This window comes from Saimiri boliviensis, chromosome 3 (genome assembly GCF_048565385.1).
Source record: "Saimiri boliviensis isolate mSaiBol1 chromosome 3, mSaiBol1.pri, whole genome shotgun sequence".
Classification (NCBI taxonomy): Eukaryota; Metazoa; Chordata; class Mammalia; order Primates; family Cebidae; genus Saimiri; species Saimiri boliviensis.
In genome coordinates, this window is record NC_133451.1 from 101,878,478 (window position 1) to 101,904,158 (window position 25,681).

Here is a 25,681-nt window from a genome sequence, read left to right on the forward strand (position 1 = left end):
ACGGTCGAATGAATGCACTTTCACACCAGAGTGTTTCAAGTGGGCTAGCAATTGCTGTTGGTTGCTTTTAGAGGGTGAAATGCAGCCAATCAACCCAGACCCTCTGTCCTTTCACACTTCTATCCTGTCAAGATTTTACAAAGAGATTCTAAGTTAATACACTTGTGGATAATTAAGATGGTTAAGAGAATGGTTTTACGACTGGTAAAAGCTTTAGGTTCTGGGGCCCAGAGTAAATGCTGTTATTAACAGTACTTCCCCTTTGATCTTCCCCGGATAGGGCCCCCCAGCACAAAATTAACATGAGAAAACAGAGCGGAGACGGATAAGTGTGGGGTAAGACCTTTGATCAGTCTCTGTTTCTTTCCTATGCTAATATGAATGAGGCAGCTGCCTTGAACCTGCCTAAATAAAAATTTACAGCCTTCCAAAAGGTTTGAGACTATAGTCTGTAACTTTCCCTAAATATGTTCTGTAATACTTTGCCAACCACCCCAAGTGAATAGCAACACCCACCTGAGTTAAAATGTAGTTTGCATCAACCACCAAGCCCCGTAAATCCATTTGCTCTGAGAGTTTCCTGTTTCATGAACTTCTAAATGGTGTTGATTTTGCATCATTTTTGCCTTAATTACAGGTTTATCACAAAGGAAATAGAATGTATTGCAGACAAGGTTTGTATTTTGGCAGCTCTTTAGGGAATAGATTTCTGGCTAGGATTCACAATATTGATAAATGATCTATGAAATCTGCATGATAAGTAAGGACTATTAAAGATAAGGTTTTTTAAAAATAGATTTGAGGATAAGAAATAGGGAACAGTGAAAGAGAGGCAAGATATGGGCTAGACTTAAATGCGTATAGCCTATAAACAGGAACAAATGACATAAACCATTGAACCTTACATCAAGAAACTGAGAGGTTCACAAAGCTTTGTTGTGGTAAACTTAGAGAGGCAAAGTCTTGAAGGCTGGCAAGGGTCACCCCACAAATATGAGTTCTTCCTTAGGATCTTATGATATTTACTAGATTGGGTAGATGGTTGGGTCTGGTTTTTTCCTTTTTTTTTTTTTTTTTTAGAAGTGCTGTGGGCTGGGTGCGGTGACTCTCACCTGTAATCTCAGTAATTTGGGAGGCTGAGGAGGGCAGATCATGAGGCCAGGAGTTCAAGACCAGCCTGGCCGATATGATGAAACCTGCTCTGTACTAAAAAATACAAAAAAAAATTAGCCGGGTGTGGTGGCGGGCACATGTAATCCCAACTGCTCAGGAGGCTGAGGCAGGAGAATTGCTTGAACCTGGGAGGTGGAGGTTGCAGTGAGCCAAGGTTGTGCCACCTCACTCCAGTCTGGGTGACAGAGGGAGACTCTTACCTCAAAAAAAAAAAAAAAAAAAAAAGAGGCTGGGCACGGTGGCTCACGCCTGTAATCCCAGCACTTTGGGAGGCCGAGGCGGGTGGATCACGAGGTTGAGAGATCGAGACCATCCTGGTCAACATGGTGTAACCCCGTCTCTACTAAAAATACAAAAAATTAGCTGGGCAAGGTGGCGCGTGCCTGTAATCCCAGCTACTCAGGAGGCTGAGGCAGGAGAATTGCCTGAACCCAGCAGGCGGAGGTTGCAGTGAGCCGAGATTGCGCCATTGCACTCCAGCCTGGGTAACAAGAGCGAAACTCCGTTTCAAACAAACAAACAAACAAACAAAAAAAGGTACTATGGACACAGGTGGTAGTCCTATTATATTCAACTACATATATAACTTTTTAAAAAAGTGATAAATACATTGCTCAAATTATATTTCTGGGACCTAAAGATTAAATTTCCTTATTTTCAACTTATTGGGCATAACAGTAAATAATGAATGCCCTGATCCTGTGCTGAGGAAGGAAGAAAGCATTATTATTTTTGACAAATCCTTCTTGCTTTTTCTCTGACTCTGCATAGTACTGTATGTGTTCCTGTGGGGCTCTCTCCTTTGTTAAACATTTTGTTTGTTTTTGGTTTGTGAGTTTTCCTAGTGGACTTTTTTTTTTTTTTTTTTTTAAATTTTGAGATGGAGTCTTGCTCTGTCACTCAGGTTGAAATGCAGTGGCATGATATCAGCTCACTGCAACCTCCACCTTCCAGGTTCAAGAAATTCTCCTGTCTCAGCCTCCTGAGTAGCTGGGATTACAGGTGCCCAACACCACGCACAGCTAGGTATTTTTAGTAGAGTCGGGGTTTCACCATATTGGTCAGTCTGGTCTCGAACTCCTGACCTCAGGTGATTGGCCTGCCTTGGCCTCCCAAAATGCTGAGATTACAGGTGTGAGCCACCACTCAGTGAACAGGGACTTTTTAAAGATGTTAAAAAATAACTCTTCTTTCTAGAGACTGTAATGTGACTATAAACCTGGGGGAAAATTTGTTTTAGAAAATGTTTTATAAACAGATAGCATTGGCCCTCTAAGCCCTTGCTAGAGAATATTTGTTAAGACATTTTATAGTCTAATACTCATTTCTGCAGCTCTGCTTTGGGAATGTTTTAGAAGATAGAATTGGTATAATAAACCCATTTTCACTATTCAAGAGAAAATATTGTTCCTTCTGAACTTGTAAATACTTTTTTATGGGTTTGTTACTGTGAAATAAAGGTAAGCAGGTAAGCAAGGAATCACATTTCTGGGTCCTAAAGATGAATTCCCTTATTTTCAACCTGGTTAAACTGCAGTTGAGCCAGAACCAAGCTCTGGCCTCATCCCTCCAGTTGCATGTTGTGCTCCATGCCTTACATAGCCCTGTTTCAGCATTGTCTGAACTAATTCCTCCTCCTCTTGTGGCTTGTCATATATTTTCAACCCTCACTGTTGATGTTTATGGTGTTCCCCAAGCGGTAGTGTCTCTCATCCCTTTACCCTCCTTCACCCTCCTGACTTCTCTTGTTTCAGGCCTGAGCTTCAATAGCCACTCTTCACATCCACACTGACCCCTCTTCAGTTTTCATGAGATCTCTTCAGATCTCTGCAAGTGGATTCAGTTTATACTTTGTTTTTCAGCCCCACAATACTTACAGAACTTAAATCATTTGACCATACATTATAGTTAGTTGTGCTTATATGACTTTCCCACCTGGATTCTCTGCAATTTGTGGTCAGAACTGTTTGTTCTCCATTTCTCATCACCTCTGCCCTGGCATAGTAGGTACATAACAAATGCTTGTTGAATAGAGCAATGAATGGATAGATGACAAAGAACAAAATAGCATATAAAGTTCCTTAATGATGTATTCTCTTCAAGTCTTAGCTTCTCAATTTCCTCTTCTCTACTTAATCTAGGCGGAAAACCTGAAGCATTCTTACCCACTTTTTTTGATATAAGCCTTGAATAATTGAAGATTTTTGAAAAGTTAACAAAAAGAACCTTTAAACATATTATATTTTCTATTAAAAGTGATTGGTAGTCTTAAATCATATTTTGATTTCAGATATACTTTCATATCAGGATTTTTAAAGGGCATAATTAACAAAATTTAACAAAACACAAATTATGAAAGGACTGCCTGGCTTTTAAGTATTTTCTTGGCTGTTCTTAAAGTGTGGTATTGATTTAGGAAGGTTGTTTTGATGTGAAGAAAACAGCACTTTTTTTCATAGATCAGAAACTTTTTTTTTTTTTGAGACGGAGTTTCGCTCTTGTTACCCAGGCTGGAGTGCAATGGCACAATCTCGGCTCACCGCAACCTCCGCCTCCTGGGTTCAGGCAATTCTCCTGCCTCAGCCTCCTGAGTAGCTGGGATTACAGGCACGCGCCACCATGCCCAGCTAACTTTTTGTATTTTTAGTAGAGACGGGGTTTCACCATGTTGACCAGGATGGTCTTGATCTCTTGACCTCATGATCCACCCGCCTCGGCCTCCCAAGTTGCTGGGATTACAGGCTTGAGCCACCGCGCCCGGCCCCCCTTTTTTTTTTTTTTTTTGAGACGGAGTTTCGCTCTTGTTACCCAGGCTGGAGTGCAATGGCGCGATCTTGGCTCACCGCAACCTCCGCCTCCTGGGTTCAGGCAATTCTCCTGCCTCAGCCTCCTGAGTAGCTTGGATTACAGGCATATGCCACCATGCCCAGCTACTTTTTTGTATTTTTAGTAGAGACGGGGTTTCACCATGTTGACCAGGATGGTCTCGATCTCTTGACCTTGTGATCCACCCGCCTCGGCCTCCCAAAGTGCTGGGATTACAGGCTTGAGCCACCGCGCCCGGCCAGAAACTTCTATAAATGAAATTCTCAGAGAATTAAATTTCTTTCTTTCTTTCTTTTTGAGACAGGGTTTTCCTCTGTCACCCAGGCTGAAGTGCAGTGGCATGAACACAGCTCACTACAGCCTCAACCTCCTGGGGTTAGGTGATCCTCCTACCCCAACCTCCCGAGTAGCTTGGACCACAGGTGCACACCACCATGCCCAGCTAATTTTTAAAACATTTTTTGTAAAGACACGGTCTCACTATGTTGCCCAAGTTGCCATTAAACTCTTAGGCTCAAGCCTCCCAAAGTACTGAGATTTACAGGCATGAACCACTGTACCCATCCTAGATCATATTTGTTTTAAATTCATGATGTATTGCTTTGTGATTGCCACAAATTATGAATATTAGTACTAAAAATTTTATTATTAAAATAATTTAGAACATTAATTTATAAATCAATTATAAAAACATTTATTTGTAAGACATAACTCCTGGGTAAAATATAAAACTGAGCTTTGGAAAATGAACCCCAAAAAAAGGGATATAAATTTTGATATTAGAAACAAGCAGATTCTTTTGGGATGTATTCCCCTTTGGTATGTGGAGTTGTTGTGAATAAGATTGTCATCCATTGGTCTTCCAAGGGCTTGGGAACCCATTGAAGGAGGCTCTTCAGGGTGCATAGCAAAGTTTGTCAAATACTTTTGAATGTCCAAATATTGGATAGGTAACCCAGCGCAGTGGTTGCCATTTATCCATTTAATTATGCAGCCTAGAATCTGAGGTCTTTTTCATGTGAATAGGGACTTAATAAATAAATCTAGAGGTTCGTGTAGGCACTGTGGCCACTGTTGCAATATTTCTAGACTTTGGGGAGCAGCATAGTTAAATAGGATAGTAGGGCTGCCACCACTGATCAGCTCCAATACCTTGTTCCACCTTGATTCCTAAAAATGTTTTAGCTGAAGGTTTGGCTCCCATTTCCTCCTTCCTTATTAGGTTGGTTTACTGTGATTTGTAGATATGGCTTCTCATGCTTCTGATCTTTCATAATAAGTCCAAGTTCATCATATTTTAATTGCTCATAATTCCCTTACCCCTAGAATGAATTTTGCCTTTTCCCTAAGCCCTGAGATCTCAGTGGGAGGGGTTTTAGTGGTTCATGTCAAGTCTGAAAGCTTGCATACAAGACCCTTAAAATGTAATAGAAACAAGATACCTACGTATAAAAGACATGTGTGTTCTTTCCTCGGTTAGCTCATGAAGGTCAAATAAATGTCAGAGACAATAAATACTAGGATAATTTAGAGAAGGAACATCATTAGAAATTACAGAGAGGAAGAGAGGTGAGATTTCAACAAGCACTGAAAGCAGGCCAAGGGCTTAACAACATATTTTGAATGGGAAGAAAGAGCATAAGCAGAGACTGGAGTCTCCAAGGGATTTGAGGGACTTGTAAGCGCTGATCAGATCAGGCTGCAGGAAGTATTCCCAGTGAAATGTGGTCATTTATTTTATTCCCACTAGAGTTTTAGACATCATGTTAAAATGTTAAATTATGTGGGTTTATTTATTTTATTTTATTTTGAGACAGAGTGTTGCTCTGTCACTCAGGCAAGAGTGCAGTGGTGTGATCTTGGCTCACTGCAGCCTCCATCTCCCGGTTTCAAGCAATTCTCCGACCTCAGCTTCCCAAGAAGCTCGGATTACAGAAGTACAACATCACGCCCAGCTAATTTTTGTATTTTTAGTAGAGATTGGGTTTTGCCATGTTGGTCAGGCTGGTCTTGAACTCCTGGACTCATGTGGTCTACCCGTCTCCGCTTCCCAAAGTGCTGGGATTACGGGTGTGAGCCACTACGCCCGGTAGAAATTGTGTTTATTAAACTGTGTCCACAAACTGATATCCTGCAGAGAATATTTCCTAGGATGTCAGTGTTCCTAGAAAGAAATACTTTGTTTTTATAATTCTGAAGAACTCTTTGCTTACCTATACCAGGTTAAATGGGTTCCTCTGCTACAGACTTTTTGGGATCTTTACTTTGCTAATGTGCGTTGTGACAATCTGAGAATGGGAAAGAGTTTGATCACAGACTCTTTTATTCTGCAGCATTCCCAATAACTTATCCCAGAATAGTGATCTAGAGAATAGTTTGGGAAACACCGTATTAAAAAATTAGATTAGGGATGAATTATGTTGAAAAACACACGATATCCTATTATTTTCTAATCTATATAACTTTGTCCTTCTGGTTGTTGCATTTTGGACTATTCCTGAATATTCTCTTCTTTTTTTTTTTTTGAGATGGAGTTTCACTTTTGTTACCCAGGCTGAAGTGCAATGGCGTGATCTTGGCTCACCACAACCTCCGCCTCCTGGGTTCAGGCAGTTCTCCTGCCTCAGCCTCCTGAGTAGCTGAGATTACAGGCACGTGCCACCACACCCAGCTAATTTTTTGTATTTTTAGTAGAGATGGGGTTTCACCATGTTGACCAGGATGGTCTCGATCTCTTGACCTCGTGATCCACCTGCGTTGGCCTCCCAAAGTGCTGGGATTACAGGCTTGAGCCACCGCGCCCGGCCTGAATGTAGCCTTCCTTGTAGCCGGGTATGGGCATATGACAAAATTCTGCATATCCTATATGACATGGAAGTAATAAGGGCAATGTTCAGTTCACATTTTTAATTAGGTGATTTCTCTTTTTGTTCTCCCTTCTGTGGGCTAGAATGCAGATGTAGAAGCAGGGAGGCAGCTTGGAACTTGGGAGAAGTATATAGCCCTGTCAAGGTGGTAGAGCACTAGATAGAAGGAACCTGGGAAGCTGGATGACCTTAAGGTCATCCTGCCCTCACCTGCCTCCTAGGAAGCAAACATCTCTTTTGTTTGAGTCCCGTTGTATTTTTGGGTCTTGTTTTACAGCAGCTCTGCCTGTGCCTTATCTTGTCCAGTGACTGACTAGCCAACCAAAAGTTTCTGAATAGATTTCGAGATGAATGCTATTGAAGGGTGGCAGGAAGCAATACTACAGAAGTCCCAAGAATGTTTATCCACGGTTAAACCTGATATCAAAGAGGGGATGTAATACATGTTATAGAGCATAACAGTTTGTCTCATGCTGTCTTGGCCTGCCGCTCACCCGTACTATTTCTGGTTAAAAATCCAGCTTTGACATCACTACTTCCATAAATAAAGCTTTTCCTGATTATCTAGATGAAAATCACCTTGCCTCCTTCTATCTCTATGTAGTGTATATTTTTTTATTGCCCGTTTGGTCCTTCTGTACTCCCTTGTATTAGGGCTTTTTGTATATTGAGCTTGCCAGCGTGCCTGCATCCCCACATGTACCTTCTCTTTCTCTGTACATTGTAATCTTGAAGATCAGGCGCTATATCTTTTATATCTTTGGGCATGCATATCTTTGTATTTCTTTTTTTTTTTTTTTTTTTTGAGACGGAGTTTCGCTCTTGTTACCCAGGCTGGAGTGCAATGGCGCGATCTCGGCTCACCACAACCTCTGCCTCCTGAGTTCAGGCAATTCTCTTGCCTCAGCCTCCTGAGTAACTGAGATTACAGGCACGCGCCACTATGCCCAGCTAATTTTTTGTATTTTTAGTAGAGACGGGGTTTCACCATGTTGACCAGGATGGTCTCGATCTCTTGACCTCGTGATCCACCCGCCTCGGCCTCCCAAAGTGCTGGGATTACAGGCGTGAGCCACTGCGGCCGGCCTATCTTTGTATTTCTTATTTTGCTAGTATGGGTACTTGTCCTAGTGTTAAATGAATGAGGTATAAGGAGATAGGTGTCATTGTCTTTATGAGAAATGATGTTGGTCTATACCAGAGGTTGGTAAAATCTTTCTATAAAGGTCCAAATAGTAAACATTTTCACTGTTGGTGGCCTATGACCTCTGTCCCAACTACTCAACTTTGCCACTGAAGTGCAAAAGCAGCTATATATAGTACATAAATGAATAAGTATGGTTGTGTTCCAGTAAAGTTTGTTTTCAGAAATGGCCATAGGCAAGATTTGGCCCATACGCTGTAGTTTTGGCCAGCCTCTGATCTAGACTCATTATCAAGATTTTGGAAGTACTAATACAGATGTTATACTAGAGGATTAATTTAGATATAGCAATCTGGTATATATAGAGTGGGATGAGGTAGGTGAGTGCATTAATAAGGACCAATCATGAAGTCGTGGTTATTTTACATGGAGTTGAAATAACAGGAATGGATACAATGGAAAAGCAAGAGGAAGAATGTGAAGATATGTGGAGATTTCAGCAGTTTTCTGTGTTAGACTTTAACCATGAGGCCACAGTACCTGGCAAGTATGAGAGAAGGAAGAGAATGGAAATGCTAGGACTAAGATATAGAATGAAGCCGGGCGCAGTGGCTCACGCCTGTAATCCCAGCACTTTGGGAGGCCAAGGCAGGTGGATCACGAGGCCAAGAGATCGAGACCATCCTGGTCAACATGGTGAAACCCTGTCTCTACTAAAAATACAAAACATTAGCTGGGCATGGTGGCATGTGCCTGTAATCCCAGCTACTCAGGAGGCTGAGGCAGGAGAATTGCCCGAACCCAGGAGGCGGAGGTTGCGGTGAGCCGAGATCGCGCCATTGCACTCCAGCCTGGGTAACGAGTGAAACTCTGTCTTAAAAAAAAAAAAAAAAAAAAAAAAAAAAGATATAGAATGAATTGCTGTCTGAAGTCAAGGGAAGAATCAAAGTCAGTAGTGAGTTGCATTTCCTATGGGAGAAGTGATGTGATAGGTGAAAAGGAAAAGACTTGGTAAAGAACGTTCAGGGCAATGCATTGGCACAGGTTTTTATTTCAATAGGTTTATTTCTCTTTGGAATCATCATTAAACCGTGGGTATCTTTCATCTAGCCCAACATTGGAACTTAGTATGTGTATTTTTTCCTTCTTTTTTCTTACCCAAACTGTTTTTTAAGAAATGAATTTTGCATATCTTTCTTGTTCAGAGTAAGCTGTGCTGCTGAAACAAAAGACCCAGTAATTAAACTTATTCATTGTTTTTTGTTTTGTTTTGTTTTTTTAAGACCAAGTCTCACTCTGTCACCCAGGCTGGGGTATGGTGGTGTGATCTCGGCTCACTGCAATCTCCACCTCCCAGGTTTAAGCAGTTCTTCTGTCTCAGTCTCCCTAGTAGCTGGGAGTACAGGCACATGCCACCACGCCCAGCTAATTTTTGTATTTTTAGTGGAGACAGGGTTTCACCATATTGATCAGTCTGGTCTCTAACTCCTGACCTCAGATGATCCATATGCCCCAGCCTCCCAAAGTGTTGGGATTACAGGTGTGAGTCACTGCTCCCATCTATTCTTAAAGCCAGTTTTTTCCTCTTAAGGAATGGTTCTGAGATGAGCTCTACAGGTAAAGCAGTAGTTCTGGTCTACACAGTCATTCAGGGACCTAAGCTGACCTGTTCCTTTGTCATCTTCTACATGTGACTTACAAAGTCAAAAGTGCACAGAGGATTTTTCAGTCTTGCAAGATGTTATGGGCTAGGCCTGGAGTGTTACATATCACTGTGTTCATGTTCCATTTGAAAATATAGATATGTTTTTTGAGACAGAGTCTCACTCTGTTTGTTGCCCAAGCTGGAGTACAATGTTCTCATCTCGGCTCACTGTAACCGCCGCCTCTCAGGTTCAAGTGATTCTCCTGCCTCGGCCTCCTGAACAGCTGAGATTACAGGTGCATGCCATCATGCCCAGTTAATTTTTGTATTTTTAGTAGAGACAGGGTTTCACCGTGTTAATCAGGCTACTCTCGAACTCCTGACCTTGTGATCCAACTGCCTCAGTCTCCCAAAGTGCTGGGATTATAGGCATGAGCCACAGTGCTGGGTTTCCATTGAATATTTTATTGAATTTATCACATTGCCACATTTAACTTCAAGAGAGTTGAGATTATGTAGTCTTGGCCAGGAACCACATTCAAGCTAAAACTTGATTTCTGTGGGAAAAGGAAGAATGGTTTCTAGCAGATGTTTAACTATACCTGCCACAGTCCCCTTCTCCAGAAACAGGGTAGTTTTGTTTTAGAGGTCACTGAATTTCCAAGGCACTACTGAGCATCAATTGTAAGTATTCCTCAGCAATAGATATTTACAGGAAAACTTTATTTCTCTCTGAGAAACTTAAAAAGCAATTTGAGCTAGAACAGGAACATTTTACACCTTATTGGGTTCATTATAAGCTGCCCTCCAGGCTGTACCATAATAGAAAAGGATGTAGTCATGTACACTTACACACTAAGCTAAGGAGGAGCAAAAAATACATTCTAATGGTTAAATTAGAATTTGAGGCCAGAACTCAAGTTTATGCAATGACATCTGACAAGGAAGAAAATAAATATAGCTGAGAAAAGATGCTGATGATACGGTTTTTGGGAGGACTTACTTTAGAGAAATTCTGGTGATTAATAGCTAAATGAGCAATAATAAAAGTTATTAAAAGTATTATGCGGCCGGGCGCGGTGGCTCAAGCCTGTAATCCCAGCACTTTGGGAGGCCGAGACGGGTGGATCACGAGGTCAAGAGATCGAGACCATCCTGGTCAACATGGTGAAACCCCGTCGCTACTAAAAATACTAAAAATTAGCTGGGCATGGTGGTGTGTGCCTGTAATCCCAGCTACTCAGGAGGCTGAGGCAGGAGAATTGCCTGAACCCAGGAGGCGGAGGTTGCGGTGAGCCGAGATCGTGCCATTGCACTCCAGCCTGGGTAACAAGAGCGAGATTCCGTCTCAAAAAAAAAAAAAAAAGAAAAAAAAAAGAAAGATGTTAACTATCTTATAATAAAATGTATCTTAGTTTGTAATATCATATGGAGACTAATTCACTCTAGTTCAGGGTATATTTAGAAAGAGATTTATTTGCATGACTTTGTATAATGTTTTACTATGTTACTTAATCACATCATTTTTTATACACATGGTTTTTAAATTTTAATTTGTCAGATTTGGATGTCATTGATCAGTTTCAGATGCATAACTTTGAGATATTAGAAATATTTTTCTTTTAATGATTTTTCATACTATTACAGTATAATTACTGTTTTATATAGTGAAATGGCTAGATTGTTATAGCTACATATGTATTTCTTGAACTAGTCATTCTGCGTATTGTCTGTGAAACATTTGTAAGACTTCAATTAATGAGTTGTCCAAAGTGCTATTTATAATATGAACATATGTATGTAGCATTAGAAGTATTGAATACTATTATTACTGATATAAACGTTATGAACTGTACCTGTGCCCAGCAATGTCAAAACATAAAATATCATTGTAGATCCTGTAGAATTGTCTTTTTCTGGAGTCTTCTTATTCTCATCCCACACTGCACCAGACTAATCTGGGCTCAGTAAGCACACATTAACTGTTGCTTTAAGAGTAGTAGGAACAAAACCAATTTAACAATGCTAGGAAAAGGTTGTTTCTCTAATGAAGTAAAAAAGTATGTATGGGATGAGTGAGTCCTGGCTTGGTAGTTGTATACAAAGGATCTGGGAGTTTCTGTTGATCCACTCATGAATGATGAGTTCCAGAAACTAGTATACCTCCTAACTAATCAAAGAGAAGTGCAGCATCTGATTACAGCAAGAAGCAGTTCCATTTCATTATATTGAGATTGTCACATTGTCAGACTGCATCAAGGGCATTATGTTTTGTTACTGGGGCAGTACTTTACAAAGGACACTGACGAAGCTGGAGAGGGAGATGCATTCAGAAGGTGATTAAGATGTTGAGGGTTCATGTAGTAGATGATTAAATGGGCTGAATTTTTTTTTTTTTTTTTTTTTGAGATGGAGTCTTGCTCTGTTGCCCAGGCTGGATTGCAGTGGCGCAATCTTGGCTCACTGCAACCTCTGTCTCGCAGTTTCAAGGCATTCTCCTGCCTCAGCCTCCCAAGAAGCTGGGATTACAGGTGCACCACCACCTGTGGTAATTTTTGTTTTTAGTACAGACAGAGAACCATATTGGCCAGGCTGGTCTTGAACTCCTGGCCCTGTCTCCCACAGTGCTGGGATTACAGATATGAGCCACCATGCCTGAATGTGACTGCCTCTGTGTGTGTGTGTGTGTGTGTGTGTGTGTGTATACATATACATACATATATATATATATGTGTGTGTGTGTGTGTGTGTGTATATATATATATATTTTGAGACGGCGTCTTGCTGTGTTGCCCAGGCTAGAGTGCAGTGATGGAATCTTGGCTCACTGCAACCTCTGCCTCCTGAGATCAAGAGGTTCTCCTGCCTGAGCATCCTGAGTAGCTGGGACTACAGGCCCCTGCCACTACTCCCAGCTGATTTTTATATTTTTAGTAGAAACGGGGTTTCACCATATTGGCCAGGCTTGTCTCGAACTCCTGACCTTGTGATCCGCCCATCTAAGCCTCTCAAAGTGCTGGGATTACAGGGATGAGCCATGTGCCAGGCCAGGGCTGCATATTTTAAATTTGGTGGAAAGGCAGCCAAGGAAAAGCAAGATATTTGTATTAAGTTATCTGAGATGGTTTCATGTGAAAGAAGGTTTTCATTCTGTGTTGCTTCAGGGCAAGGAAATTACTCCCAAGATAGAGCAGAATAGGTAGGCAGAGTTCAGCTCAGTTCAAGAAAATTTTTGTATCCATTCTGGCTGTTTCCTTTTTTTTTTTTTTTTTTTTTTTTGAGACGGAGTTTCGCTCTTGTTACCCAGGCTGGAGTGCAATGGCGCGACCTTGGCTCACCGCAACCTCCGCCTCCTGGGTTCAGGCAATTCTCCTGCCTCAGCCTCCTGAGTAGCTGGGATTACAGGCACACGCCACCATGCCCAGCTAATGTTTTGCATTTTTAGTAGAGATGGGGTTTCACCATGTTGACCAGGATGATCTCAATCTCTCGACCTCGTGATCCACCCGCCTCGGCCTCCCAAAGTGTTTTTCCTTTTTTAAAGATGGGGTTTCACCATGTTGGTCAGGCTGGTCTTGAACTCCCGACCTCAGGTGATCCACCCGTCTTGGCCTCCATAGTGCTTGGATTACAGGCGTGAGCCACCGCTCTGCCTCTGGCTGCTTTATTTTATTTTATTTTATTTTGTTTTTTTTTTTTTTTTGAGACGGAGTTTCGCTCTTGTTACCCAGGCTGGAGTGCAATGGCGCGGTCTCGGGTCACCGCAACATCCGCCTCCTGGGCTCAGGCAATTCTCCTGCCTCAGCCTCCTAAGTAGCTGGGATTACAGGCACGTGCCACCACGCCCAGCTAGTTTTTTTGTATTTTTAGTAGAGACGGGGTTTCACCATGTTGACCAGGATGGTCTTGATCTCTTGACCTCATGATCCACCCACCTCGGCCTCCCAAAGTGCTGGGATTACAGGCTTGAGCCACCGCGCCCGGCCCTCTGGCTGTTTTCTAATAGACTACTTCTTGAAGTATAGGACTCTTAGGTTTCTAGAAGAACCCAGGCAGAAGCTAAAGAAGCGCTGGAAAAATGACCAACACAGCTAGAGTCTGGCGTTGGAGAAGCCATCTGTATCTATGCAGTAGGAGCCTGCGAAGTGAACATAACTGAACCAGGAAGCAAAATCTTTTCCTCTGTCAGTGTCTCCCTAGTGTCCTCTACTGAAAAAACTTGAGTGCCATTCAGAAAACACACACACACACACACACACACACACACACACACACACTTAAAGATCCCAGATCTATTTTCATAGAGCAGTCAAAAAGGGAGAATTTGAGGATATATACAAGACATTAATAACCATCATACGAGGAATGAGGCAGCAGCTGTTGTTCAGTATTTGAAGGCAGCAGCTGTACTCATGAGCACTGCCACGTTGGTCAGGCCAAGGAGGGATAGGAGGCAGAGCCAGACTAGTCAGGAATTGATAACGAAGTGCTCATTTTAAATACAGCATTAGTGCCTAGAATAGAAATCAGGGAAGCAGCACTTGTTCCAGGGACAGAGAATCCAACCCAAAGATGGATTGGGTAAGACAGATCCAAAAAAAGTATGAGACTTATAATTGCATGAGCAAGTTAGACCGAGTAGAAAGGAAGATGGATAGATTATTGAGAAGGCAAAACGTTAGTTTGAGTAGTGGCAGTTGAGAACCAGGACAACCCCAGGTCAGAATGGAAGCTGAGGTGATCTTGATCGCTAAGCTTCCTTTCATCTCTGATGATCTCTGAAGTCCCTTGGGTACCCAGCTTTGATATCCATCACAATGTCAGAAACCGCTGACGTTCGGAGATTAATAAACTCAGATGGCTTGCTAAAATTAGCCTACTGCTGCCAGCATGGTGGCTCACGCTTGCAATCCCAACACTTCGGGAGGCCAAGGCAGGTGGATCACCTGAGGTCAGGAGTTCAATACCAGCCTGACCAACATGGAGAAACCCCATTTCTACTAAAAATACAAAATTAGCAGGGCGTAGTGATGCATGTCTGTAATTCCACTTGCTCAGGAGGATGAGGCAGAAGAACCACTTGAATCCAGGAGACAGAGGTTGTGGTGAGCCAATATTGCACCATTGCACTCCAGCCTGGGCAACAAGTCGGAAACTCCATCTCAAAAAAAAAAAAAAAAAAAAAAGAAAAGAAAAAAAAATTAGTCTGTTGCTCTTTATCCCTTGTTCTGCCCACTCCTTACCATTTGCCTTCCCCATCAAGGAGAAGCTTTAGCTTATTTATAGTGTAATAACTACTTAGCGGGAGTAATTTTGTTTTAGCTTTTTATTGACATATTATTAATCTTTCTGTAAATGGTCTTTTGGTGTTAGATTGTTTGAGGTTTTTCCTGTGAAAGCAGCTTGAGTTTGCTACTGATAACTGTTGTTCATTTGAACTTAAGCTTGGCTGCTGTACCGACAGTTACAGTCCATCTTGGCATATGAAATTCACTTTATAACGAATCAAGGCAGATTCGTTTCATTAGTTTATTCAATTTAGTGGGATTGTGCTGCCATTTAATTAGTGGAGTCTGAATTTGTGCCAGTGACAAAGCATTGTAATCAACAGTTGTTGTTATGGCTGCAATTATGTGAAAACTGATACCAAAGTCTAACCTCTATTGGAGAGAAATTATACTATCTTATTGTATCTTTCACCCTAAATTAGGGTGAAATATCTTAATATTTGTAGTTATCCCATTTTATTTATTTATTTTTTTGAGACGGATTCTTGCTGTCACACAGGCTGGAGTGCAGTGGCACAATCTCGGCTCACTGCAACCTCTCCCTCCTGTGTTCAAGCAGTTCTCCTGCCTCAGCCTCTCGAGTAGCTGGGATTACAGGCGCCTGCCACCATGTCTGGGTAATTTTTGTATTTTTAGTAGAGACGGGGTTTCACCATGTTGGTCAGGCTGATCTTGTTGCTGGGTTTTGGGGTGCAGGGGAGGCACAGCTCCCCTGAGGATGTTTTTCCAGGCTCTTGGTCCCTCACTTACCCAAGAATGGGAGCGAGGACCACACCAGGTGCAGTGCACTTGTAAATTAAATATCGGACTCCAAAGAGTTTTTGCAGAGAAGTGATTTATTTAGGTAGAGAGACAGAGAAAAAGAGCTAGCTCTCACACTGAGTGAGAAGAAGGAAAACAGCTTGCTCTCACACTGAGTGAGGAAGGGTTCCCAGAGGGGGAAAACCGGGAAGAAAAGCTGCTCTCACACTGAGTGAGAAGGGTTCCCAGAGGGGGAAAACCAGGGAAGAAGAGCTCCTCTCACACTGAGTGAGAAAATCCAGAAAGATGGAATCCAGGAGAAGAAAAGCAGCTTCCATGAGGATTGTGGATTGGGACCCAAGTATGGAATCCAGGAGAGGAAAAGCAGTTTCCATGAAAATGGAAGGGGACCCCAGAGGGGGAATCTACCCGGATGAGGGAGACAGGGACTTTTAAGCTGGGAGGAATTCCCACCTTCTCCAAGTCCCCTGGCCAATGAAAAGAGTTCCTTTAAACTTCTGCTGGAGTGATTGACCTTTGGTCCTTTCCCATGCCCAGAAAATTTAAACAAAGACCATTAAGTCTCCAGGAAGGAGAGAGGGGAGGTGGGCATTGGCAAGTTCTTGCCCTTGAAACTACGCCCCTTTGTGGACCTGGGAAGAGAATACATTCCCTCAATCTCAAACTCCTGACCTCATGATCCACCTGCCTGGGCCTCCCAAAGTGCTGGGATTACACATGTGAGTCACTGTGCCCAGCCAGTTATCCCATTTATTTAAGGCTAATAGACATTAGAAAAAGGGTCTTTCATAAGTATAGCAGTGGCCATTAAAATTATTAATTATAATAATTAGCATAGTAATGTTCTTGGTTTTGAAACTTTAGAACAGCTTTGTGGTCTATGCTAGTCACATTACTTTTCTGAGAACCTTTTCACTTTTATCAATCAGTTTAATTGAATTGGCCATCTTACTCCAACCAGACCTTCAGTCAACTGGCCACCTGACTCAGGAATTTGGAATTAGGGGATTCTCAGCTCTGCTGGCTGCTCTTTCGAATAGTAGAGTTGCACTTGGAGCCCTTTGGTGGTGACCATTTTCTTTCTTTCTTTCTTTTTTTTTTTTTTTTTGAGATGGAGTCTCACTCTGTCACCCATGCTGGAGTGCAATGGTGTGTTCTCGGCTCACTGCAACCTCCGCCTCCCAGGTTCAAATGATTCTCCTGCCTTACCCTCCCAAGTAGCTGGGATTACAGGCACGTGCCACCATATCCGGCTAATTTTTGTATTTTTAATAGAGGTGGGATTTCACCATGTTGGCCAGGCTGGTCTCAAATTCCTAACATCAGGTGATCTGCCCACCTCACCGTCCCAAAGTGTTGGGATGACAGGCATAAGCCACCGAACTGGCCTGTGGTGACCATTTCCTACCATGTGGACCAGAAAGCAGTGACAGTTCATTTTATAGTGATAAGTAGAATGATGCTGACAGGCAGACAGGAGGTGATGAAATATGGATCAAGGGGACTTCCCAACCTCAGTGTAACGCTCCAGTTCCTGATCCTGAGTCCATTCCTGAGGCTTAATTGAATCCTGTGTAGCCTCCATAAGAGACATTCCTAAGTCCTCAGAATAAATTTCCATTCTTACGGTAAGTCAAGTAGGTATTTGTTTCTTTCATCCAAATAACAAACATATATGAAGTGAGTGAGTATTCAGACTTATCAGAAATATATTAAGAGTTTAGTAGAGAAATGGGTAAAAGACGAATGGTTTTCAGAACAGGGAATAAAAATGCAAATAAACATGAAAAGTGGTCAGCCTCACTGATCATCAAAGAAATGCAAAACAGTAGTAGAAAAAGATAACATTTGCCCTTTTTTTTTTGGCCTGTCAAATTGCCGAAGAAAAACTAAAAGCTCAAAGTGTAAAGCAGGGGATGATGTGGGAACTCTTTTGAGTAGCTAGTGAGAGTGTAAAGTGATTGTATAATTCATGGTCCAACAGGAAACAGATGGCCCACTTAGATTAGGATAATTAGAGGGAAGTTTATACACAAAGGATTATTCACAGAGATGTGGGTGCAGGGGAACCACTAGGGATGGTGCACTAACGTTGGACTAGTATTGACGGGCGGCAAGACGAAGGGGTTGTGGAGCACAACCCTGTGTCAAGGGCCAAGCCAGATACTCAGAAATTATTTCTTTCTTTTTTCTTTTCTTTCTTTTTGAGATGGAGTCTCACTCTGTTGCCAGGTCAGAGTGCAGTGGCCCCATCTTGGCTCACTGCAACTTCTGCCTCCCGGGTTCAACCAATTCTCCTGCCTCAGCTGCCTGAGTAGCTGGGACTACAGGTGTGCGCTACCACACCCAGCTAATTTTTGTATTTTTTTTTTTTTTTTTTTTTTGGAGACAGAGTTTCGCTCTTGTTACCCAGGCTGGAGTGCAATGGCGTGATCTCGGCTCACCGCAACCTCCGCCTCCTGGGCTCAGGCAATTCTCCTGTCTCAGCCTCCTGAGTAGCTGGGATTACAGGCATGCACCACCATGCCCAGCTAATTTTTTGTATTTTTAGTAGAGACGGGGTTTCACCATGTTGACCAGGAAGGTCTCGATCTCTTGACCTCGTGATCCACCCGCCTCAGCCTCGCAAAGTGCTGGGATTACAGGCTTGAGCCACTGCGCCCGGCTAATTTTTGTATTTTTTTTTTTTTTTTTGAGACGGAGTTTCGCTCTTGTTACCCAGGCTGGAGTGCAATGGCGCGATCTCGGCTCACCGCAACCTCCGCCTCCTGGGTTCAGGCAATTCTCCTGCCTCAGCCTCCTGAGTAGCTGGGATTATAGGCACGCACCACCATGCCCAGCTAATTTTTTGTATTTTTAGTAGAGACGGGGTTTCACCATGTTGACCAGGTTGGTCTCGATCTCTCGACCTCGTGATCCACCCGCCTCGGCCTCCCGAAGTGCTGGGATTACAGGCTTGAGCCACCACGCCCAGCTCTAATTTTTTATTTTTAATGGAGACGGAGTTTCACCATGTTGGCCAGGATGGTCTTGATATCGTGATCTTGTGATCCGTCTGCCTTGGCCTCCCAAAGTGTAAACCTCAAATTTAAAGCAAAGCAGGACCACCACATAGCATTAGGCAGGTTTTGCACTTAATCTAGGGTACTTCATGTAAGGAGTGGCATTTTCATTGTGGATAGATAAATTTATCATGCTTTTCTGGCAAATGACCATGAATGCATCGAGGAAGGGGAGCCAACTTTTAAATTCACTCAAAGGCACCTGAGGGTCAGTGCAAAAATTGTGACCACTGCCACATAGAAAAGATCTGTGTGTTATTGCCAACCTTAAATTTATCCGGAGAATGAGTCAAAATAAAAATGGTATTTAAAGTCTGACTGAAAATAACAAAGAAGAAATAATCAGATCCCCCAAAATGACCTTAAAACTTTAAAAAAATGTTACAGTTTTGAAACAAAAGTTTATAGGAAATGAGAATATTGTCTTTAAAAAGTTGCAGTTTTTTAGTAAGAAACATAAAGTAACTAATTTATAAAGCTGTTTGAAGTGTTGCAGTAAGTATTGAGTTCAAAACCTTAACTTTTTCTAAGAAATAGACTCATAAAAATAAGAGAAACAAGTCTATGCTGGAAGCTTTGTAAATGAATTCAAAATTGTTTTCTCAGTTATAGTAAGTAATAATTGGGCTGCCTTATTGCACTGAAAAAATTGCAACAGTCAAAATGAAAACTTGATACCTATTTCATAGATTTGAAATAATTAGCAAAATTCTAAGTGGTTAGTAGCAATAATGTAATTTAAAATACAGAAACCTTGAAGAGTTGCATTAAGTGGACAGAGCTAAAAAGATTCATTTGTTTCTCTTTTAAGGAGTTTTAACTACTTAGTTTCTCAGTAGCCTTTACTTTGATAATTGTAGAAGCCAAATTAAAATTTTGTGATAGCCTCCTCATGTTAGTGTCCTAACTGAAGGGCAACATAGGATTGTGGTTGACCTGGCAAGAATATATCTTTAACAATTTGCCATCTATTTCTCATCTTTTAAAAATATTCATGCTAAAAGATGACACATTGAAGTGAGGGTGAAATTTTGCAGCCAAATAGATGTGTTCCTCATTTTGCAGTGGTGATGCAAATCGTCAGGTAACTCGTTCCCTGTCCTTGGGCAGCAGCCGAGAAATTGCTGTGTGACTGCAATGAGAATGAGCTCTGTGTTTGAGTCACTGAATTCAGTTGCATTTTACTCTGTGCTAGCTAATCTGACATTTCAGTGTTTCCTGTGGAGATTTTGATGTTTGCATTCTGATGCTAAAGCCATCAGCTTTTAGCAAAGTTTGATATTGGAAATGGGTAATAACATTGGAAAAAAAAAGATTTTGTTTTACTGCCTCTCCAACTCCCCAAATTGAAGATTCCATCTGCTATTTTATCTCTTATGAAGGATTACATTTCTTAGTTCAGTATCAGCAAAAAATTATCTCCTGACAAACTGACGTCTTTCTGTTAGGTAATGAGTGTACATATGTCAGCCTGACTTTTCCCCCGTCATTCGTATCAAGAAGACAAGGGCCAAGTTTTATGCTTCACTCTGATAGCTTTCCATAGCTCACACCATCAAATCTTGGCGTTTTTAAACACCTGCTTTGAATGTCTATCAGTTCTGGTAAATCCATATTTTTGTGGGGACTAAATTGGATATAAAGAATGATTGATAAAAAGGCAGTTTTTCATACAACCTATTAAAACCATTTTTGAAATTCATTGGAAAAAGAATAGAACAATCTAGACCATTCTGAAAAAGGAATAATGAGGAAGGGACTTGTCCTAATAGATGTCATTAAGGCAAGTTTAGTTAACACAGAGCAGCATTGAATATATTGTGCTTTTTGAAATTATTTTCATGTAACTATATTGGCATCCTTCTGATAGTCCTCCAAGTGAGAGTTACTGGTGCCTTCACAGATTTCTTTGTAAGGTAGAACCTGAAGTATAAGATCTTGACTCAGTTCTTTTGCCTCAAGGTACAGGCCATGCCTGACCCAGCAGTTCCTCCTTGGTGGCTGTTCCCAGAGAACCCTCATTGTCAGAAGGCAAGGCAGCACTAGTTTGACTCCTTGGTTTAGCTCATTATCTACACTCTGGCATCTATCTCCCCTCTACGAATAACTTTCCAGGGAGTTTACTGAAAACTCGGTTCATTCTAACCCAGGAAATGCTTCCCCTCTCTATAAATACGAATCCTATGCTGGATACTTGAGCCTTCATGCCACTTTAGAACAGTAGAGAAAGCCTTTAGTTTAGGGATCTTGGGCAGAATCTTACAAATAACATTCATTTTAGTTGCCATCCCTTGTGCTGGGATGTGGAAACTGAGACATAGAATGTTTTATTGAACTGAGTCTCTTCAGTAGTGTTGTTCACACGAATTCCTGGATAAGCTTTAATTGCAACTTACTGAAATCAGAATATTTCTGGTGGTGGTTTTTTCTTCTTTTTTTTTAGATCTGATCAGTAGGCTCTATGAGGGGAGGGATTACGTCCTATTTACTGTTGAATCCTCAGGTGCTGACAGGGTGCCTAAGCACAGAGTGGGTGCTCCATACATACTATTCACCTGACTGACTTTTGTCCATCTGCCTGAGCAGGCAGTAACTCACACTTCTTTCTCAGACATGGCCTTTATTTAGAACTGCCGTATCATATCTTAGATAAAAATGTTAGGAACATCTTGTGTTTCTTTCCTCTAGTTGATACAGATCCAAAAAATTTCCATCAACCAGTTTGTCTAGTGGTAAGCTCTCTATGTTGTTCCTTTTTTTAACTAGGGAGAAATATTCCTCAATTAAGAAAATTCATATCATTTATCTGTTTCATTTTTGTTATTTTCTAAGAAAGGAATATTCTTAAAAGTTGACTTTTAAGGACATTAGAATTATGCTAAAAACAATCCTTTTTCTTAATCCTGAGAGTTAAGTAATAACCCTCTAATTCTCAATTTCTTTGCCAATTAAAAAAAAGTATAAAACCTGGGATATATTTGAAAGTATTTTATGGTCAGTATGATGTTTATAATTGTCATTGCTCTATAATTGGCTTACCCTTTTGCTTTTGTTTGCTTATAGTTTAAATATTTTGTACTCCAGTTTTGAAACATTGATCAGAATAGTGAAAACTAAATGTAATGCAGTTTCCATGTGTTATCTAGCTTTTCTATGGGATTTTAAAAATTGAGCTTCTTTTAATAATATTAGAAAGCCCATGTAAAAGGAGTTAAAGAAAAAACGATTGGGTTTTTAAAATTTAGTTTTTATTCTTACCAGGTTTATATGTATGTACATTACAAATCAAATAGTTTACAAATTACTATGTAAGACAGCAGACCTCCATGCTTAAAAGAGATCACCGGCTGGGTGTTATAGCTCACACCTATAATCCCAGAACTTTGGGAGGTTAAGGTGGGTGTATCACGAGGTCAAGAGTTCGAGACCAGCCTGGCTAACGTGGTGAAACTCCATTTCTACTAAAGATACAAAAAATAAAAATAAAAATAAAAAAATGGTGAAACCCCATCTCTAGTAAAAATACAAAAATTAGCCAGGCGTGGTGGCAGGCGCCTGTAATCCCAGCAACTCAGAAGGCTGAGGCAGGAGAATCACTTGAACTTGGGAGGTGGAGGTTGCAGTGAGCCAAGATTGCACCATTGCAGTCCAGCCTAGGTGACAGGTGGAGACTCCATCTCAAAAAAAAAAAAAAAAAAAAAAAGCGTTCACTTACTACTATTAACTGGTAAGTTTTATTTACTTTCATGGCTCTGAATGATACGCTTCTGTTGCTGTCACTTGATATTTCAGTTTTGGCGATTTTTTTTTGTTGACCTCTATAGAAGATGAGGATTTAGCTCTTTTTACTCCTGCCCCATACTTGTCTCTCCTTTTCTCTATAAAGTGTTACCATAATCTTAGCTCAGTATTCAGGGTTTACTTTGTTGTGACTACATAAAGGCTGTTCACTGGTGAGCCATGTAGAGAACCATGATTACCTTGTCTTTTCTTCACGAGGTAATCATGTCTTGTCAGAAGATAAAAATTGTTGTTATGCATGCACCCACATTTGCAATTAGTTTTTCTTCATGCCACTTAGTAATTCAATATCAAAATCGTAAATGTTCCTTCAACTGTGTAAATCTCTTCTCAGTACATTGAAACTCATTGGAAATTCTTTCAGTTTTATCTTCTTGGAAATCTTCCCTGAAGACTTCTGACATGCCTTTCCCATCTACTGCACAACTGCCACTTTGTTCTTTCACCGTCATCATCTCTCATCTTAAATGTTATATTCTGAGGTGTTTGTTGTTGTTGTTGTTGTTGTTTTTACTTTGAGAGAGAGTGTCACTCTGTTGCCCAGGCTGGAATGCAATGGTGTGATCTCGGCTGACTACAACCTCCACCTTCCTGGTGCAAGCGTTTCTTATGACTCAGCCTCCCAAGTAGCTGAGACTGTAGGCGTGTGCCACCATGCCCAGCTAATTTTTGTATCTTTTTTTTTTTTTTTGAGACGGAGTTTCGCCCTTGTTACCCAGGCTGGAGTGCAATGGCGCGATCTCGGCTCACCGCAACCTCCGCCTCCTGGGCTCAGGGAATTCTCCTGCCTCAGCCTCCTGAGTTGCTGGGATTACAGGCACGTGCCACCATGCCCAGCTAATTTTTTGCACTTTTAGTAGAGACGGGGTTTCACCGTGTTGACCAGGATGGTCTCGATCTCTCGACCTCGTGATCCACCCGCCTCGGCCTCCCAAAGTGCTGGGATTACAGGCTTGAGCCACCGCGCCCGGCGCATTTTTGTATCTTTAATAGAGACAGGATTTCACCATGTTGGCCAGGATGGTCTTAAACTCTTGGCCTCAGGTGTTCCACCCTGCCTACCTGGGATTACAGGCATGAGCCACAATTCCAGGCCTCTCGTGTAAAATCCTGTTGTGTAGACTTTGTTGGTTCAGTTGTTCAATTTGGTAGAAGACCTCTTTCGGTAGACTTGGGGGACTGGGGTGCATATATGTGAGTGGTATATGTTTTTCAAAGACTACACTGGGTAGTTTGGTTGCATTGACTACGTTAATAAGTTGAGGGAGAATTTTTGAGGCATTTCTCCATTATAAGTCCCATTATTTGTTAGTTTTTTGAAATGAAGTCACCTCTGTCACCCAGGCTGGAGTTCAGTGGTGCTATCTCGGCTCACTGCAACCTCTGCCTCTTGGGTTCAAGCAATTCTCTTGCCTCAGCCTCCTGAGTAGCTGGGATTACAGGCGCCCACCATCACACCTGGCTAATTTTTGTATTTTTAGTAGAGACAGGGTTTCGCCATGTTGGCCAGGCTGGTCTTGAACTCCTGACTTCAAGTGATCCACCCACCTTGGCCTCCCAAAGTGCTGGGATTATAGGCATGAGCCACCTTACTCAGCCTGGGTCCCATTGATACTATTTAGCCCAGTACCACTCAGATTCTTGATCCTCAGTATGCATCCTATTTTTTATTTTTGAAAAGTTACAGGGTCTTTTCATTGTCCATGGTATTCAGAAATTTCAGAAAGATGAGCTTGGAGCAGATATTATTGTCTTAGTTATTTGGTACCCTTTCAATCTCAAAACTTGGTTCTTTCAGGTCTGGGAAGAGTGTGTGTGCGTGTGGTGGGGGGTTTAATTGATTATTTCCTCTGTTCGTTCTTCTGTATTTGAGCTTTCTAGAAGAAGTCTTAATATTTGGATATTGGACTTCCAGGACTCATCCTTTACTTTTCTACTGTTGTAATCTTTTTTCTTTTAATCTCCATTTCTTAGTCTTTTGCTTCCACTTTCTGGGAATTTTTTTTTTCTTTCTTTTTTCTTTTTTCTTTTTTTTTTTTTTGTTTTGAGACAGAGTCTCCTTCTGTCATCCAGACTGGAGTGCAGTGGAGTGATCTCAGCTCACTGCAACCTCCGCCTCCGGATTCAAGTGTTTCTCCTGCCTCAGCCTTCCGAATAGTTTGGATTACAGGTGCCTGCCACCACACCCAGCTAATTTTTGTGTTTTTAGTAGAGACGAGGTTTGACCATATTGTTGGCCAGGCTTCTCTTGAACTCCTGACCTCAGGTGATCCACCCACCTTGGCTTCCCAAAGTGCTGGGATTACAGGCATGAGCCACTGCACCTGGCGTCCAAGGGATTTTTCTTAACTTGATCTTTTGTTTATTTTTATTTCTATTTATATTTTTTAGTTGATTAAAAAATTTTATTTAATGTTGGTAACTAACAAAAGATTGATAAGTACTGTGACAGGATGGAGGCTGAACAAAAACGAACTAGAAGATACATAGCAACAGAAACATCACCTTAGGAAATGCTTTCCCCAATAGAGAAAATATGAAATTTGGTTAAGGTTTAATTAGATAAATATTAATACTTTTATTTTTATTTTTATTTTTTATTTTTTATTTTTATTTTTTTTTTGAGACAGAGTTTCGCTCTTGTTACCCAGGCTGGAGTGCAATGGCGCGATCTCGGCTCACCGCAACCTCTGCCTCCTGGGTTCAGGCAATTCTCCTGCCTCAGCCTCCTGAGTAGCTGGGATTACAGGCACGCGCCACCATGCCCAGCTAATTTTTTGTATTTTTAGTAGAGACGGGGTTTCACCATGTTGACCAGGATGATCTCGATCATGACTTTGATTTTTAAATCATACTAGTGTGACATCATATTTTTGCCAGTCTAAATCTTCAGTGGATCAAATTACTTGTGGTAATCATGGAATCTCCCTGGCACCTTTTAGTTGAAAAACTGTACAACAAATAGCATATAGCTATTTTTTTTTGAACACTTATTATTTGGCTATTATATACTTGGTAGGAGAGATTGTTTCTCTACTTATATTATTGGTTCTGTAGTGAGACTAAAATATTAAAAATTGTAGAAAAAAGAGCTGGGTGTGGTGATATACACC

General features: G+C 41.4%; 1 protein-coding gene across 3 annotated transcripts in view; it reads left to right on the plus strand.

Moving 5' to 3' along the window:
- The window catches only part of MCUB (mitochondrial calcium uniporter dominant negative subunit beta), a 127,989-nt gene that overhangs the window by 6,498 nt on the left and 95,810 nt on the right, over positions 1-25,681 (plus strand). The gene's annotated exons all lie outside the window — the stretch shown is intronic.